Genomic DNA, 16,799 nt, shown 5'->3' on the forward strand with positions numbered 1-16,799 from the left:
TCCCTGTTTTGGTACTCATCTCGGAGGCATATCTGATTATCAACAGAATTAGTAACTCAAATACCACAACCAACTTCAGTCCTCCTCTGATCATCTTACTGCTGATCTAGAATCGGTGCTGATCCATTCTCAATAAAACATATTACTATATCAAATCAGATAAGCAAGTAACATGTATTAAAGCAGTAAGACATGCTAGCATTCAAAAGCAAGAAAGAAATCCTCAATCTACCCCGCTCACTAGCCTCTTTTATCTCAATCTAAAGGATCTATCGCTCTGATACCACCTGTTGTGGGGACCTGGACGCTAATAATCTTATTAATCGTCATTGGGGCTAATTTAATTAATTATAATAAACAGGGTCTAATTTTTTTTTTTTAAATGCGGAACGTAATGGCATACATCTTAACGTTAATACACGTCAGTATTACAAGTACAAATCTTGCACTATATACAATCAGTCTCAACTAAGGTTTAACAACTATATAACAAGTGTTTAAACCCTAACTCTAGTACAAGTCCGTAGTCTCCACTCTAACTCGATCTTTCTTCACCTCTGTGACCCTGAACCGTCCCACCTGTTGCCATGCACACATACAGACAAGACAACAGCCGGATAACTCCGGTGAGATATAAATATCCCAGTATAAACAATGTATCAATGCAATCATATAAAACATATATAAAAGCATAAACAATCATTAAAACATGTATCCAATCTGACTACATAAACCAATACGAATCTGTATTTAAGTCAATGACTTATTATCTTATCTCAACTTATTTCTAACCTAGGGATCCCGATCTAATTTAGACTTTGGTATGCTGTATCGAATGTTTACAATAGACGTCGATCTACATCTAAGCTCATCGATACACCGTAAGTCTAGAGTCTACGCGGTTCTGACAAAGACTCGGCGGTTCTGTCCTAGCTAGGCTGATCTGCCCTAGACTCAAACTCTGGCTCTGCTATAATTCAATAGACTGAACATATCAATCTGATAATCTGCAAATATCAATGCAATAAAATAAAGTATGTGATTTTGGGAAACTCAAGTCAAACCTAACTCGAGTTGTGCAATCCCGAATCAACATTTATTTATACCTTTTATTCTTTCGCTCTGATACAATCGAAGTCTCGACTCAAAGCCTGTCAGTGTTCAATCTGGCAATGACAATATAAATATACTGCATTAAGGTTCTATTCAAATCAAGACATCTTTGTTTTAACAGATTCTGACGGTACAACAGTACAATCTTGCGATACCGGTGATGCCACATCAGTATATACTAATTCCAATAACTTATAATCAACCACAGTGCAAATCTGACATCACATCTCAGTCAATTTAACTCTGAAATTCATAACAATTCCATAATCAATATGTTTCTTAATCTGACTTCGATTCTACGATGTCTACGATGTCAAGAACACCATATATGAATCATATTCGATTCTGACAACATCATAATTTCAAGACATGACAAAACGTAACAAAACTTACGTCCAGTTGTAGCTGTCGTTGCTAGGAACACGGTACCGAAGTCGGATTCAAAATCTGACGGACGGATCGCAATATAAAGGCGTAAGGATTTTCAACAATTCTCTCGTCCCTTTTCTTATTTTCTGAATTCTGAACGAATTCAATGACATATATATATATATATATATATCTCGTACATGCAGGAGGACGAGTGGCTCAACCTTTGCAGCAGACGTCTCGCGCATATGCGCGACCCCAATCGGCGCATATGCGCGAGACACGCGGTCTCCGCGCGTGTCATGCACATCGCCTCGCGCATATGCGCGACTCATCTCCGCGCCTATGCGCGAGACTCTCGGGAGTGCCTCACATAGGCTTCGCGCATATGCGCGACATCTTCCGCCCATATGCGCGAGGTCTTCTACCTGTTCGGCGCATGTGCGCGCATCCGGTCGCGCATGTGCGCCGATGCTACTGTCCTCGCACATCAATTTTCACACGCGATCTCATTTCGTGTCTCTGTTAGCCCTTTCATAATTATCTCGATTAAAAATCAATAATCGTAATTTAACACGGTATAAAATCTCGGGCATTTACAACATCTCAATCTTATCAAATTCTGATGGCATAACGGTACAATCTCGAAATACCGGCACTACAATATCAACAGATATCAATCTCAACTCATAATTAATCGACAAACACAATCTCAATACAAAATCTCTATATTCTCAATCAAACCAAATCTGAAAAATGATAACAATTTCATACGGTATCCGTTCTTCAATCTGATTTCAATTATACGATTATTACAATTGCAGGAACACATAATATAGGTCAAATCATGATTTATTCAATACCAAATTTTCGAATCATATCAAAACATAAGAAAATTTACGTCCTTTTGAATCTCTTGTCGAGAGGTACAAAGTACTAAAATCGAATTACAAATCGGACGGCCGGATCTTGTACAATTAAATTTCTAAGACAAGATGAAGCTTGAGGGAACTGGCTATGAAATCTCTCGATTTTCTGCTTAAGTTTGGAAATGATTTGAAGGAATTTATATATCCAAATGCATGGTATAGAAACGTGGCTCCCTTCTTTGTAATGCACGTCTCGCGCATATGCATGACCATCACCGGTGCATATGCGCGAGACTCTCTGCCTCGGCATTTTTCATTGCAACTTCTTGCGCTTATGCGAGCCCTATCCCGCGCATATACGCGAGAGCTACTGTCTCGGCATTTCTTCTCTTCATATGCTCGCGCATATGCGCGAGAAGAGATTCCGCGCATATGCGCGAGGTCTTTTGCCATTCTCGCGCATATGCGCGGGACCTTTTGTCCTCGCACATCACAATATCACATGCTTTGCCAAATCTGGTCTCGTAGTGGTCCTTCTATAATTACATCAATTCATAATCAATAATCTCAGATTAACAGAATAAAATCTCGGGCATTACAATTCTCCCCTTCTAAGATACAATTTTGTCCCCGAAATCACAGGCAATCAAATAAAATACAAGAAGGAGATATACAGAAGCTAAATAAGAAAACTCACATCAATGAAATAACTCTGAGAATTTCTGTCTCATATCTGATTCAGTTTCCCAAGTAGCTTTTTCAATGCCATGACAACTCCACTGCACTTTCACAAGCGGAATAGTCTTCGTTCTGAGCTGTTTTCTTTATGATCAAGAATCTGAATCGGTTTTTCAAGATAACTCAGAGTTTCATCATGTTCTGCCTCGTCTGGCTGAAGAATATGTGAAGCATCAGAAAGATACTTCCGCAGCATCGATACATGAAAGAAAGACATTGTAAGGCCCGAGATTATGATTATAGTAATCTGAAATGATTTGGTGAAAATTGATGTGATTATAGTCCGAAAGGATCAGACCGGAAAAGACGTACGAAAACACGGAGTTTGTGCGAGGACAGTATACCTCGCGCATATGCGCGACACATATGCGCGAGATGGGCAGAGCACCTCGCGCATATGCGCGAAGAGTGGACGCGCATATGCGCGAGCTGTGTGGTAAAAATTGTGCGTGACCAGAAGGTCATGCGCATATGCGCGGCTTGTGTGCGCGCATATGCGCCAGCAGTCCAGTAGCTAATTTTCCGGATAGAACTTCCGGCGCATATGCGCGGGGCTTGGGCGCGCATATGCGCGCGGCATGTAGAACGAAATAACAGCACTTGTCATGCCATGCTTATTTGATATATATATACATATGCAAATCCTTTGTTCATCGGCAAAAAGGAGAGACAAAGAACTGAACGAAATTCTTTTAAGCTTCAAGTTTTTTCAAGGCTTAGAAATTCGATTTGATACGATCCGACTATCAGAATTTGAATCTGAGTAAAGTACTGTGTTCCTAGCGACGAGAGCTACAACTGGACGTAAGTTTTAATATGTCTTGGAATTATGATACTGTCAGAATCAAATATGATTGATATATGTTGTTCTTACGATATCAGACATAGTATAATTGAAACCGGATCGAAGAACAGATACCGTATGAAATTTTTATGAATTTTCAGAGTTGATTTGATTGTGATTAGACCCATTTGACATTAGAATTGTGTTGTTATCTATTATAAGGTGTTGGGATTGATATCTGATTGATATTGTATTGCTGGGTATATTGATATTATTCAGATTTGGATCAGATGAATTGTTGATTTGTATATACTGATATTGCATTGACGGGGTTATTGAGAGTGTATTGTTATGCCGTTGAAACATCAGTAGAGTGATATTAGTCATATTTGCTATTGATTGAGATTGTATCGTTTTATAGTTGAAATTGATCAGATTATGTCTAGATTTGAGTATTGATCAGAACAGGTCTTGAATTGAGTTCTATATTGACACGGTGTATTCGATATTGTCATTACCAGATTGATATGGACAGATTTGAATTCGAGACTTCGACTTATAACGCCCAGACATTCGTATGCATATGATGTAAGGTAATGATTATGATTAAGTATGGCCATTATTCCTTTTATGGTTTATTATGATAATCGTTTGGGGATATGTGATGTAATGGTGATGGTTTAAGGTTTTAAGATATGATATGAATGGTATTGAATGATTTAGAATGAAACCGAGAATGGATGGGTAGAAAAGAAAGTTGATCCTTAGTCAAATAAGTAATGGAAGTGCTAAAACGGCATGAAACTGTGGCAGTAGTTGTGGTTTTTAGCATAATGTTTTATATAATGATCCGAATGATGTGAGGCCACTTTCATTAGAAAGATAAGACATAAGGCTATAGCTTTCTTTTTTTGATTTTTGTCCAAATCATTGTGGAATTCTAGCCAAAAGCACCCCGAAGTGTGTCGTGTGTATCGTCGTTCCTCCAGTGATACATGTTGGGAGATTGAGCATAACTCTTTGCTCAGACCTTCAAATGACATGAGGCGAATTGGAGATGTACACCAAGACACAGAGCTACAATTTTCTAATTTACCATTTTTCCAAATTATGACGGGAAGAGGCGTCTCGGAAGCGATCTTTGACGAGCCTGTGCGCAGAGCGCACGCCGGGACAGCAGGTGCCGCGCAAGGGCGGTAAAGTTTGAGCGCCCCAGCGCTCTTGGCACTGAAATTTTGGGTTTCGGACAGTAAGTTCCGCGCTAGGGCGGTAAAACTTGACCGCCCCAGCGCCCTGTTCAGTGGAAAAGCGTGTTTTGGTTGAATTAAGGTATAAAATCAGTTGAGACACAGTTTTTCCTCATTTCTCTTCTTTTCTTTCTCTTCTCCAACAATTCCAAGCTAGGGTTCTTCATTTTCTTCTTATCCTTTCTTTCAATCAAGCAATAAATCTTCAATCCGGAGTTGGAAATTCATCGTTTTAGTGAAAGGGACAAAGGTAAGTGGTTTTTCTTCTTGTTCTTGAGTTATTGAAGATGGTGGAGTTAGGGCATGATGGTTGTGATTGATGTATTGGATTAAATGGTCATCTAATGTTGTTATTTTGGTGTTAATGGTTAGTTATTGGGTTTATTATTGTAGGATCACCATCAAGGTTTAGGAAACCAAGTGCTCCAAGTGTTGTAAGTGGAATCATTTCTTCGATGCATCACATGATCCTATATGTATGTTTTTTTGATGATTTTATGATGTTAACTCCTTTCAAATTCCATTCATGATATATATATATATATATATATATATATATATATATGTAAATATGTATATATGGTAGTGCAATTATATGCATTTTGAATGGAAGGAGTTAAACTTTTCAAGATGCCTCTAATGTGTTTGATAAAATGCTTGAATGAAGTTTTATATGATTGAATGATTGGATTGATAGTGATAGTAGCGGTGTTACCTCTGGCAATTCTAAATCCGTAATGTAATTGGCCAATTAACGATGAAACATGTGCTTTCTTATAAGATGCATTTTAAGCAGAGGTACATTTAAGGACCCGGACGGTAATTCATTCCTTAATCGTCTTTAGGAATAATTCACCAATTATAATAAACAGGGTCTAAATTTTTTTTTTAAAATACAAAGCGGAAACATAATATAATTCAATTCAAATTACATAATAAACATAAACATACAAATCTTGTATTATCTACAAGAATTCAACTAGGTTGAACTATATATTACTGCTGAATCCTAAGTTGCTTCGAAGCCCGGATCTCCACGCTATCTAGTCCAGCCTCGTTCTTTTCTTGACCCTGATCCTATCCCACCTGTTGCCATGCACACACAAACAAGACAACAGCCGAATAACTCCGGTGAGAATTACATTCTCAGTATAAATCATGTATACATGCAATCATAAAACAATATAAAAGCATATAACAGATATGTCTAACATGTATTCAAATCAGAATATAAATCCATATCAAGAATAAATCCTATTCTAAACATGTACCATCATCAGGAACATAAATCATCATGTACCATATTCAGGAACATAATCAACGTAACTAAAAATAAACTGTCAATTAGACTCATGACTTCACATTTAAGACTAGACTCAATCCTAGTCTAGGGATCCCGGTTTCCAGATGTTGGCATTCCCATATCGACCAACAGTAATAGAAAAGACTCCAGTTCTATCCACGTCGATAGCGTATCGATCACCAGTAATAGAAGAAGCTCGGATTCTATCCACATCGGTGTAGTATCGATCACCAGTAATAGAAGAAACTCCGATTCTATCCACATCGATATAATATCGATCATCAGTAATAGAAGAAGTTATAATTCTATCCACATCTATACGGTACCGATAACCAGTAATAGAAGAAGCCACATTTCTATCCACATCGATAGCCAAACATCCGGTGACAGACTTTGGCACTATCGCCAATACACTATCTTGTGACATCGTGCAATGTGCCCGTGGCGATCCCACCACTATCAGGCACTTCTGTTACAAGATTACTCGTCTAATACCTGCTGTCTATAAATCAAGAGAACAAGTACATCAATCAAATCAATACAATAAGGTAAAGTATGTGATTTAGGGAAACTCGAACCAAACCTCACTCGAGTTGTGCAATCCCAACTCAACATTAATTTATACATTTATCTTCTCGGTCTGACGAAGACGAAGTCTCGAATTCAACTCTGTCCATATCTAATCTGATAATAACAATGGAATGGATACAATATCAGTATATAACTCAGTTCAAAACCTGTTCTGATTAATACTCAAATCAAAACATAATCGGATTAATGCCAATCAACATACGATACCACATTACCATCTAAATCAATACCAAATCTTCTCAATATCAATCAACTGATGTTTCGACGGCATAATCATACAATCTCGATAACCCCGTCAATTTCAACATCACAGATATAATACCAGAACTCATAATTAATATCGGTAGGAATCAGAATCTCAACGATGATATAAATCTGATATCGATTCTCAATCAAATCGACTCCAAAATTCATAACAATTACATACAGTCTGTTCTCTAATCTGACTTCAATTATACGATGTCCACTGTATCAGAAACACCATATATGATTCCTATTCAATTCTGACAACATCATAATTTCAAATCGTATCTAAACGTAACAAAACTTACGTCCAGTTGAAGCTGTCATCACTAGGAACTCGGTGCTGTACTTAGATTCAAAATCAGAAGGACGGATCACTCGTAAATCTCAAATCTCACGCAAAGCTTCCCCGGTGCTTCCCTTCTCCATTCTGAGGAAATTGCTTGGATATACATACATACACACACACATATATATAATATATATATATATATATATATATATGTCACCCATAAAAGAGACAAGTGGCTTGTTCTTGTTCTGCATGTCGCGCGCATATGCGCGCACAAGGCCGCGCATATGCGCCATAAGCCTTATCCGAACTACCGGACTGCTCGCGCATATGCGCGCACATAAGTCGCGCATATGCGCGAGACCTACTGTCTCGTGCCTTCACCATTCGCGCATATGCGCACCTTCTGTCGCGCAAGTGCGCCAAACTCTCTGGACGTTCCGCGCATGTGCGCGCATTCAAGCCGCGCATGTGCGCGCAACGTTCTGCCTACCTCGCGCATGTGCGCCCATCCACGTCGCGCATATGCGCCGAACTCTCTGGAGTTCTCCCTCGGCTCCTCGCATGGCTCGCGCATATGCGCGCATACTTTCCGCGCATATGCGCGAGACCTTTTGGTCACGCACAACACGCACTTCACAATACAAAATCCAATTCAAACGTGTCCCATCTAAATCCCATCAAGTAATCAATAAATCATTTCAGATTAATCTCAGATTATCGTAATTAAAATCTCAGGCCTTACATTTCTCCCCCTCTAAAATATGATTTCGTCCTCGAAATCACAGGCAATCAATTTAGATAAGGAAGGAATGTATAATAGAGGTTATTTGAGAAAACTCATTCTATAAAATCATTCTGAAATCTCAATCTCATATCAGATTCTGTCTCTTTTAATGCCCTGCTAACTTTACCGTATTTCCAACAAGAGAATAGTCTTCATTCTGAATTTTCATTCTTTCACGCATCCCTAATTTCAATTTGAAGAAGAATTCAAGAAGTATAATATCATAATACCCTTCGAAAATAACTCTGACAGAATCAATCTCACAATACTGGCTATACAACATCCGTATATACCAATCAACAACTCATACCGAATCCGTGCAGGCCAGCCTTCAGATGAGCAGTTACAGAAATGGAGACTGAAGGATGAGGCCAAGGGCAGTGTACTGTACACAGTTTCTGATGGCATTGTGAGATACTGAGGTAAAATGTGAGTGCCTAATGTTGATTCGATCAAAGAGGATATTCTGACAGAGGCACACGCATCTTCGTATTCTATTCATCCAGGAGGTACCAAGATGTAAAAAGATTTGCAGATTATGTATTGGTGGCCAGGTATGAAGCGAAATATCGGTCGATTTGTGTCTGAATGTCTAACTGGTCAGCAGGTGAAGGCAGAGCATCAGAGGCCAGCAGGAATGCTTTAGCCAATCCCTATCCCCGAGTGGAAATGGGAGAATATCACCATGGAGTTCGTTGTTGGGTTGCCGAGGTCCGTCAGGGGATCCAATGCCATTAGGGTTATAGTGGATCAACTTAATAAGTCGGCACATTTCTTGCCAGTAAAGACGACTTTCTCTATGACGCAGTATGCAGAGCTTTATATCAGGGAGATAGTCCGATTCACGGAATCCCAGTTTCTATTGTGTCCGACAGGGACCCGAGGTTTACATCGTCCTTTTAGAAGAGTTTGCATGCAACCATGGGGACGAAGTTGCTATTCAGCACAGCTTTTCACCGGCAGACAGATGGCCAGTCTAAGCGAGTGATTCAGATTTTGGATGATCTATTGCGAGCCTGTATGATCGATTTCCATGGGACTTGGGCATCGTAGCTACCTCTAGTGAAGTTTACCTACAACAACAACTTCCAATCATCTATAGGTATGGCCCCCTACGAGGCATTGTATGGGAGGAAGTGCAGATCGCCGATTCATTGGGATGAAGTCGGTGAGAGGTCAGAGCTTGGTCCAGAGATTCTTCAACAGACTGCAGATGTGGTGGTCAAGTTCCAAGACAGGATGAAGACCGCCCAGAGTCGTCAAAAGAGTTATGTTGACAAGAGAAGAAGGGATCTTGAGTTTGCCGTAGGCGACCACGTTTTCGTAAAGATATCACCCATGAAGGGTGTTATGAGATTTGGGAAGAGAGGCAAGCTTAGTCCGAGATTCAATGGGCCGTTTGAGATTCTCGATAAAGTTGGGACACTAGCTTATCGTGTTGCCCTCCCGCCAAATCTGGCCGGGGTACACAATGTGTTCCACGTCTCGATGCTGAGGAAGTACTTAGCGATTCCTTCGCATGTTTTGAGCTACGAGCCGTTGTAGTTGGCTCCAGATCTGTCATATGAAGAAAGACCCACCCAAATCCTAGACAGATAGGAGCGGAGACTTCGGAACAAAGTGACCAAGTTGGTCAAAGTCCAGTGGCTAAACCAATCAGTGGAGGAGGTCACTTGGGAGACCGAAGCAGACATGAGGAATCGCTACTCGGAGTTGTTTGGTAAGATTTAATTTCGAGGACGAAATTTATATAAGTGGGGGAGGAACTGTAGAGCCCAAAATCAGTACACGTAAAACCCATGCATTTATTTAATTGCTAAATCTTTTATTTAAGTTTAAAATAATTTTTAGTGATCATGATTTATTTAAAATGAGTTTTAGCGATGCATTTATTTAAATTGCATTATTTTAATGTTTATGTGATGCACGTTAAAATATTTCTCGAGTTTCATGTTTCAGGTGATTATTCGATGCGGAATCGAGGAATAGAAACTGACGACGATTTTGGCAATTTTAAAACGTGGCATTTTATTTTTAAGTTAAGTTTGGGGCATATTAATTAATTTTAAAAAAATAACTTTTAATGCTTAACAAGTATGCATTTTATTTTTTTGGGATTTTATTAAAATTAGAGGAGGGTTAGTATTTTAATTAGTTGTTAAGTGTGTAATTAAACAAATTATCTACCCACCCTAATTACTAAACTCACGCTCACACCTATTTACACACACATACTCAGGTAAAAACACACACACACAATCACGTTTCACATTTTTATTATTTTTAGAGGAGATCAAACTTAGGGTTCTTGAGAGAGCAGCAGCCGCCCCTCCCCTTCAACCTTCCAGCTCATTTTCGCGAGTTTTCTTCAAAGAAAATAGGGCCACGTTAGTCCCGGATCAAGCCTCGCTCCGTTTCTGCGTCGGTATCGCCGTTTCGATACTCTTAATTATCAAAAGGCATGTATATTCTGTTTTTCCTGCGTCGATCTAGTCATATTATGTGTTGAGATGTTTTTATACGAGAAGATCCATGTGTGATGTAAGTGGTTTGAGCAGAAAAATTGTTTGATCAATCTATGCAACGTTTTTAGATCTCAGAATTTCATTTTTACTGTATTTTGAATTACTGCGATTTTTCGGTCGCTTTTCTGGAAAACCTTTCAACATATGAAATGTATAACTTTTTGATACCTTCGATTTGATATAAAATTCGAAATATTTAGATAAAAATTAAATGAGTTTTGGTGTTTTTCGTGGGGTTGCTCAAACTGCATTTTCTGAAAATTATTCTATTGATGTGTTCTTGAAGTTTATTTGTTGCAGGCTTCGTTGGGAACCGTCGAGTGATCGTTGCTGTGTTTAGGTATATGGAATATGAGTTTGGGATGAGTTTTGATGCTTCGTTTCATGTCGTTAGTCGTTGGTTGCATTAGAAATCATAGGAAACATTTGGTGTCAAAATTGAGTTTATGGGTTTTATTGCGTTGAGTGTGGTGCGTCAATTCTTTGGGAATGTTTGAGGCATTTTTGCGGAGTCGGGTCAGTTTCATAGCGCCCTAGGATGAGTCTAGATGGTTTGGTTCATGAATCGTATCATTTTAGTTAGGAGTATTAAGATGCTAGTCGCGGAGTACAGAAGACTCGGCACCCGAGCGGTAATATTTTACCGCCCGAGCGCCAATCCTTCTGTCCGAGTGTTTTTCCCAGAAGACCTGGCGCTCGAGTGGAAAGTTATACCGCCCGAGCGCGGCCCCATCTGTGAGAGTGTTTGGGTTCTTTCTTCTTTTAAAGTTCAATAGTGAGTGAGTTCATGTATTTTATTTTTGGGAAATGTTCACACGTCATTTTAAAGCTTGTTTCAGGGTTTGATGTCATGGTTAGTATAATTAAAAGAGGTCAAGTCCCGAATGTTCTAGAATGTCATAAGCCACTTATTTACTTCGGGGTAGAGTACGAGTAGAACGTCTAAGTATGACATCTAAGCACTTGTTAATGTGTTAGTATGTGTAGCAGTGGCCCCAAGCGAGATCCAACGAATCCCTCAACGCCAAGTAAGTATGTTCGACGTGCAAAGAAAATACTTTTAAGTTTTTGAGGTATGCTAAATGTCTTGTAACCAAATTATGTATGGGATTGGAAAGCGGTAAAGTATGACCAGGGACCAATCCACCCCGTTAAATTATGAACGGGTTTAGATCTGGATTGGAAAGCGGTAAAGTTTGCCTAGGGACCAATCCACCCGTTAAATTATGAACATGGATCTCATGTATGTGGCAGTGGATCTTCCCTGTCAGCCCAATACTGTGGTTTAGTCTGATGAGGCATATTTATGTATGGGTCACTTGCTTTGAAACACGCCTCTACGCAAAATGATGAAGTTTATGTATGTTCAAGTATGTACAAGTATGCAAGCATGTGTAAGAAAATTTTTATGTTGATGGCACGTCTACGTATGTATGCACGTATGTTCAAGCTTTTGGTATGCATGTTAAAGTTTCAGTATGTACGTTCTATTTTAAAGTTGCTTGTAATTTTTTTATTACGTATTACTCTTTACTCCCAATTTATACATATTGAGTCTTTAGACTCACTAGATTTGATCGATGCAGGTGAGGATGAATTTGAGAAGGCGAGAGGTCTGGCTTGGACTGAGCGGGAGGCTATACCCGAGGACCGCCCATGTTTTGAAGTTTTTACGAAATGCTCAAAATACTCTTATTTCACGTTTTGGTTTACGATGTTCAAACAAATATTTTCTTTAGCAACTTTATTTGACATATTTTATTGCAAATATTTTGGATGAACAGTATATTTTCATTGGAATTTGAAGGTTGAGTACTCATTTAAGAAGATTTTTATTTTTCCACAAATTTTAATTAGTTAAAAGTAAGGTACGTTACAAAGTCCATGATGTTGTTCTCCCATTTCCACTTGGGAATAGGTAGTGGTCTCATCTTCCATGCAGGTCTCTGATGCTTTTCCTTGACCTGCTGAAAAGTCAAACACTTGGAAACGAATCGAAGAATATCCAGCTTCATGCCCGGCGGCCACCAATAAAGAGTCTGTAGATCTTTATACATCTTCATACTCCCTGGATTGATGGAGTACAGGGTGTTATGGGCCTCGCTCAATATATCTGCTCTAAGGGAATCACTGTCAGGAAAACACAGACGGTCCTTATATCTGTCTATGCCATCCACAACTGTGTATAGTCTATGGCCCTTAGCTTCGTCCCTCAGTCTCCACTTCTGAAACTGCTCGCTCGTCAGAAGTCTGCCCTGTCCGAATTCTGTCTCTCAATGTCCGGGATACATGATGTCTTTCATGTATCGTTATTAAGGAAATACCTTCCTGATGCTTCACATGCTATTCAGCCAGACGAGACCGAACTAAATGAGACGTTGAGCTATGTTGAAAAACCGATTTAGATTATTGATCGCAAAGAAAAACAGCTCAGAACGAAGATGATTCCACTTGTGAAAGTTCAATGGACTCGTCATGGTGTAGAAGAAGCAACCTGGGAAACTGAATCAGATATGAGACAAGAATTCCCAGAGTTATTTCGATGATGTAAATTTCTTATACAGTTTTTGTATATACTCCTTATTGATACGAATAAAATGCATGTGATTTCGAGGACGAAATCTTATCTTAGGGAGGGAGAAATGTAATGCCCGAGATTTCGATTCTATTGATATGAGATTATTAATTATGTTTTAATGTAATTATAGCCGGGCCATTCCGAGACCAGATTGGACAAAGAAATATGAAAAGCTAAGATGTAGGCCGGAAGTGTTGCGCCCGGGCGGAAGTCTTTGTCCGCCCGAGCGCCAATGAGTGAGCAAGAAAGTCGAACACTTCGCGCCCGGGCAGAAGTCCTTGTCCGCCCGAGCGCGACTGAATTACGCAGGAGGGCCGAGAGTTGCGCGCTCGGGCGGAACTTTATGTCCGCCCGAGCGCGAGACGTGGTTTATGAAAAATCATGCCACGTATCTTATGGTTGCATGCAATATATAAATATACGTATCAAGCTTCAATTCTTCAGAAATCCTCAAAAGATAATCGAGAGAAGTTGCCGTGAAAGTGTTGAAAATCTTTACGCGTTTTGCGAGAAATCTGTCCGTCTGATTTTGAATCTTACTTCGGTACTGTGTTCCTATCGACGTAGGCTACTACTGGACGTAAGTTTTACTACATTTTGACATGTTTTGAAATTATGATGATGTTAGAATTGAATACACGTCATATATGCTATTCTTGACATGTTAGACATCGTAGAATCGAAGTCAGACTAAGAAACGGATATCATAGGGAATTATTATGATTTTCAGAATGAGATTGAATAGAATTGATATCAGATTGTACGGTGGTTGATTGTAAACGTTTGGAATTGATATAGACTGATATAGTATTATCAGTATCGCAAGATTGTACTGTTGTACTGTCAGAATTTGATAAAACAGAGATGTTGTGATTTGATTAGAATATTGATACAGAAAATTGATATTGTCATTGCCAGATTGAACCGTGACAGACTTTGAATCAAGACTTTGATTGTATCAGATCGACAGCAAGAAAGGTATAAATAAATGTTGATTCGGGATTGCACAACTCGAGTTAGGTTCGACTTGAGTTTTCCTAAATCACATACTTTATTTATTGCATTGATATTTGCAGATTATCAGATTGATATGTTAATGTATTGACTTAGAACAAAGTCAGAGTCCGAGTCTAGGGCAGATCAGCCTAGCTAGGGCAGAACCGCCGAGTCTTTCTCAGAACCTATAAGACTCTAGACTTACGGTGTATCGAAAAGCTTTAGATGTAGATCGACGTCTATCGTAGACACTCGATACAGAATACCAAAGTCTAAATTAGATTGGGATCCCTAGATTTGAGATAAGATAAGATTAGATCACGAGTCATTGATTCATGTAGTCAGATTAGATACATGTTTTGATGTTTGTTATGCTTTTATATATGTTTTATATGAATGCATTTAATACATTGTTTATACTGGGATATTTATATCTCACCGGAGTTATCCGGCTGTTGTCTTGTTTGTATGTGTACTTGACAACAGGTGGGGCAGGTACAGGGTCACAGAGGTGAAGACAGATCGAGATTAGAGTGGAGACTACGGACTTGGACTAGAGATAGGGTTTAAACACTTGATAGTAGTTGTTGAACCTGAGTGTGTATGTTTGTATGTTTTATCAGATTTATACTTTTATACTGATATGTATAGGAGTTTGATTCCATTACCTTCCGCGTTTTAAAAAAAAAAAATTTAGACCCTGTTTATTATAATTGATCAGATTAGTCCCAATGACGATTTAAAAGATGATTAGCGTCCGGGTCCCCACAACATGTGGTATCAGAGCGATAGATCCTTTAGATTGAGATAGAAGAGGCTAGTGAGCGGGGTAGATTGAGGATTTCTTTCCTGCTTTTGAATGCTAGCATGTCTTACTGCTTTATTACATGTTACTTGTTTATCTGATTTGATATAGTAATATGTTTTATTGAGATTGGATCAGTACTGATTCTAGATCAGCAGTAAGATGATCAAAGGAGGATTGCAACAGAATTGTGGTATTTGTTGTTAATCTATTTGATTATCAGATATGCCTCCGAGACGAGTACCAGAACAGGGAAGTACATCCAATCCTCCAATGGATGTCACACCGACTCCAATGGAAACGTTACTGAAAAGATTTCAATCATTTCACCCGCCAACCTTGAAAGGAACAGAGAACGCTGTGGAATGCGAGAGTTGGCTTGATGATATTGATTTGCTTTTTGACTCATTGGAGTATACAGATGAGAGGCGAGTTCGATTGATTGGACACCAGTTACACGATGTTGCTAAGGACTGGTGGATTACTAGAAAGAGAGCCATGGAGCATAGAGGTACGACTATTACCTGGAATATATTTAGAACTGAATTTTATCAACGATTCTTTCCAGTGTCGTACCGGAAGGACAAAGGGGCGGAGTTTGCTAATCTAAGGCAGGGACAGATGAACATAGAAGCATACGTGTCCAAGTTCTCCACCTTGTTGAAATTTGCTCCACATGTGGCTGACAGCGAGGAAGCTACTGCTGATCAGTTCATCAATGGCTTGAACCCAGATATTTTCACATTGGTGAACACCGGGCGACCGAATAACTTTACTGACGCCCTGAACAGAGCTAAAGGAGCAGAAGCCGGTCTGATGAGACAGAAAGGGGCTTCATTTGTGCCTCCAGCACCGAGACCACAACAACCACCTCCCAGATTCGAGGGTGGCAGCAGCAGTGGAGGGAAGAAAGAATTTTTGAAAGCCAGGGGAAAAGCAATTCAAGAAACCTGGCAGCAGTTCTTCTAGCTCCGGTGGTTCCAGACAGAGCCAGAGTTACACTGGAGTTTATTGCAAGACTTGCGGAGGAAGACATGCAACTGAGCAATGCCAGGGAGTGACTGGTAGTTGCAACATCTGTAAACAGCCGGGACACTTTGCTAAAGTGTGTCCACAGAGAGGGTCCCAAAGATCTCAGGGAGCCGAGTCATCGGGATCAGCAGCACAGACTGAGAGACGATCAGCTGCTGTTCATACATTTCAGCCAGCGCCAGCTCAGTCACAGCAGAGGCCAGGAGGTAGCCAGAGTGGTAGCCAGCCTCCTAGACAGCAGGCCAGAGTATTCGCTTTGACCGAGGAGCAGGCCCAAGAAGCACCAGATGACGTTGTGGCAGGTAACTGTTCTTTATGTGCTTACCCTGCTTATGTATTGATTGATATCGGTGCTTCACATACTTTTATTTCTGAACAATTTGCATTGAGTCATGCATTGCCTGTAGAGTCTTTAGCTACTGTAGTGTCTGTCTCTTCGCCTTTGGGGATGGGTTTGATATCCGTAAATTCGGGTAACCATTGTGTACTACAGTATGACGGGCATGAGATTGACTTAGATTGCATCG

This window comes from Primulina tabacum, chromosome 1, assembly GCF_025594145.1.
Source record: "Primulina tabacum isolate GXHZ01 chromosome 1, ASM2559414v2, whole genome shotgun sequence".
Classification (NCBI taxonomy): domain Eukaryota; kingdom Viridiplantae; phylum Streptophyta; class Magnoliopsida; order Lamiales; family Gesneriaceae; genus Primulina; species Primulina tabacum.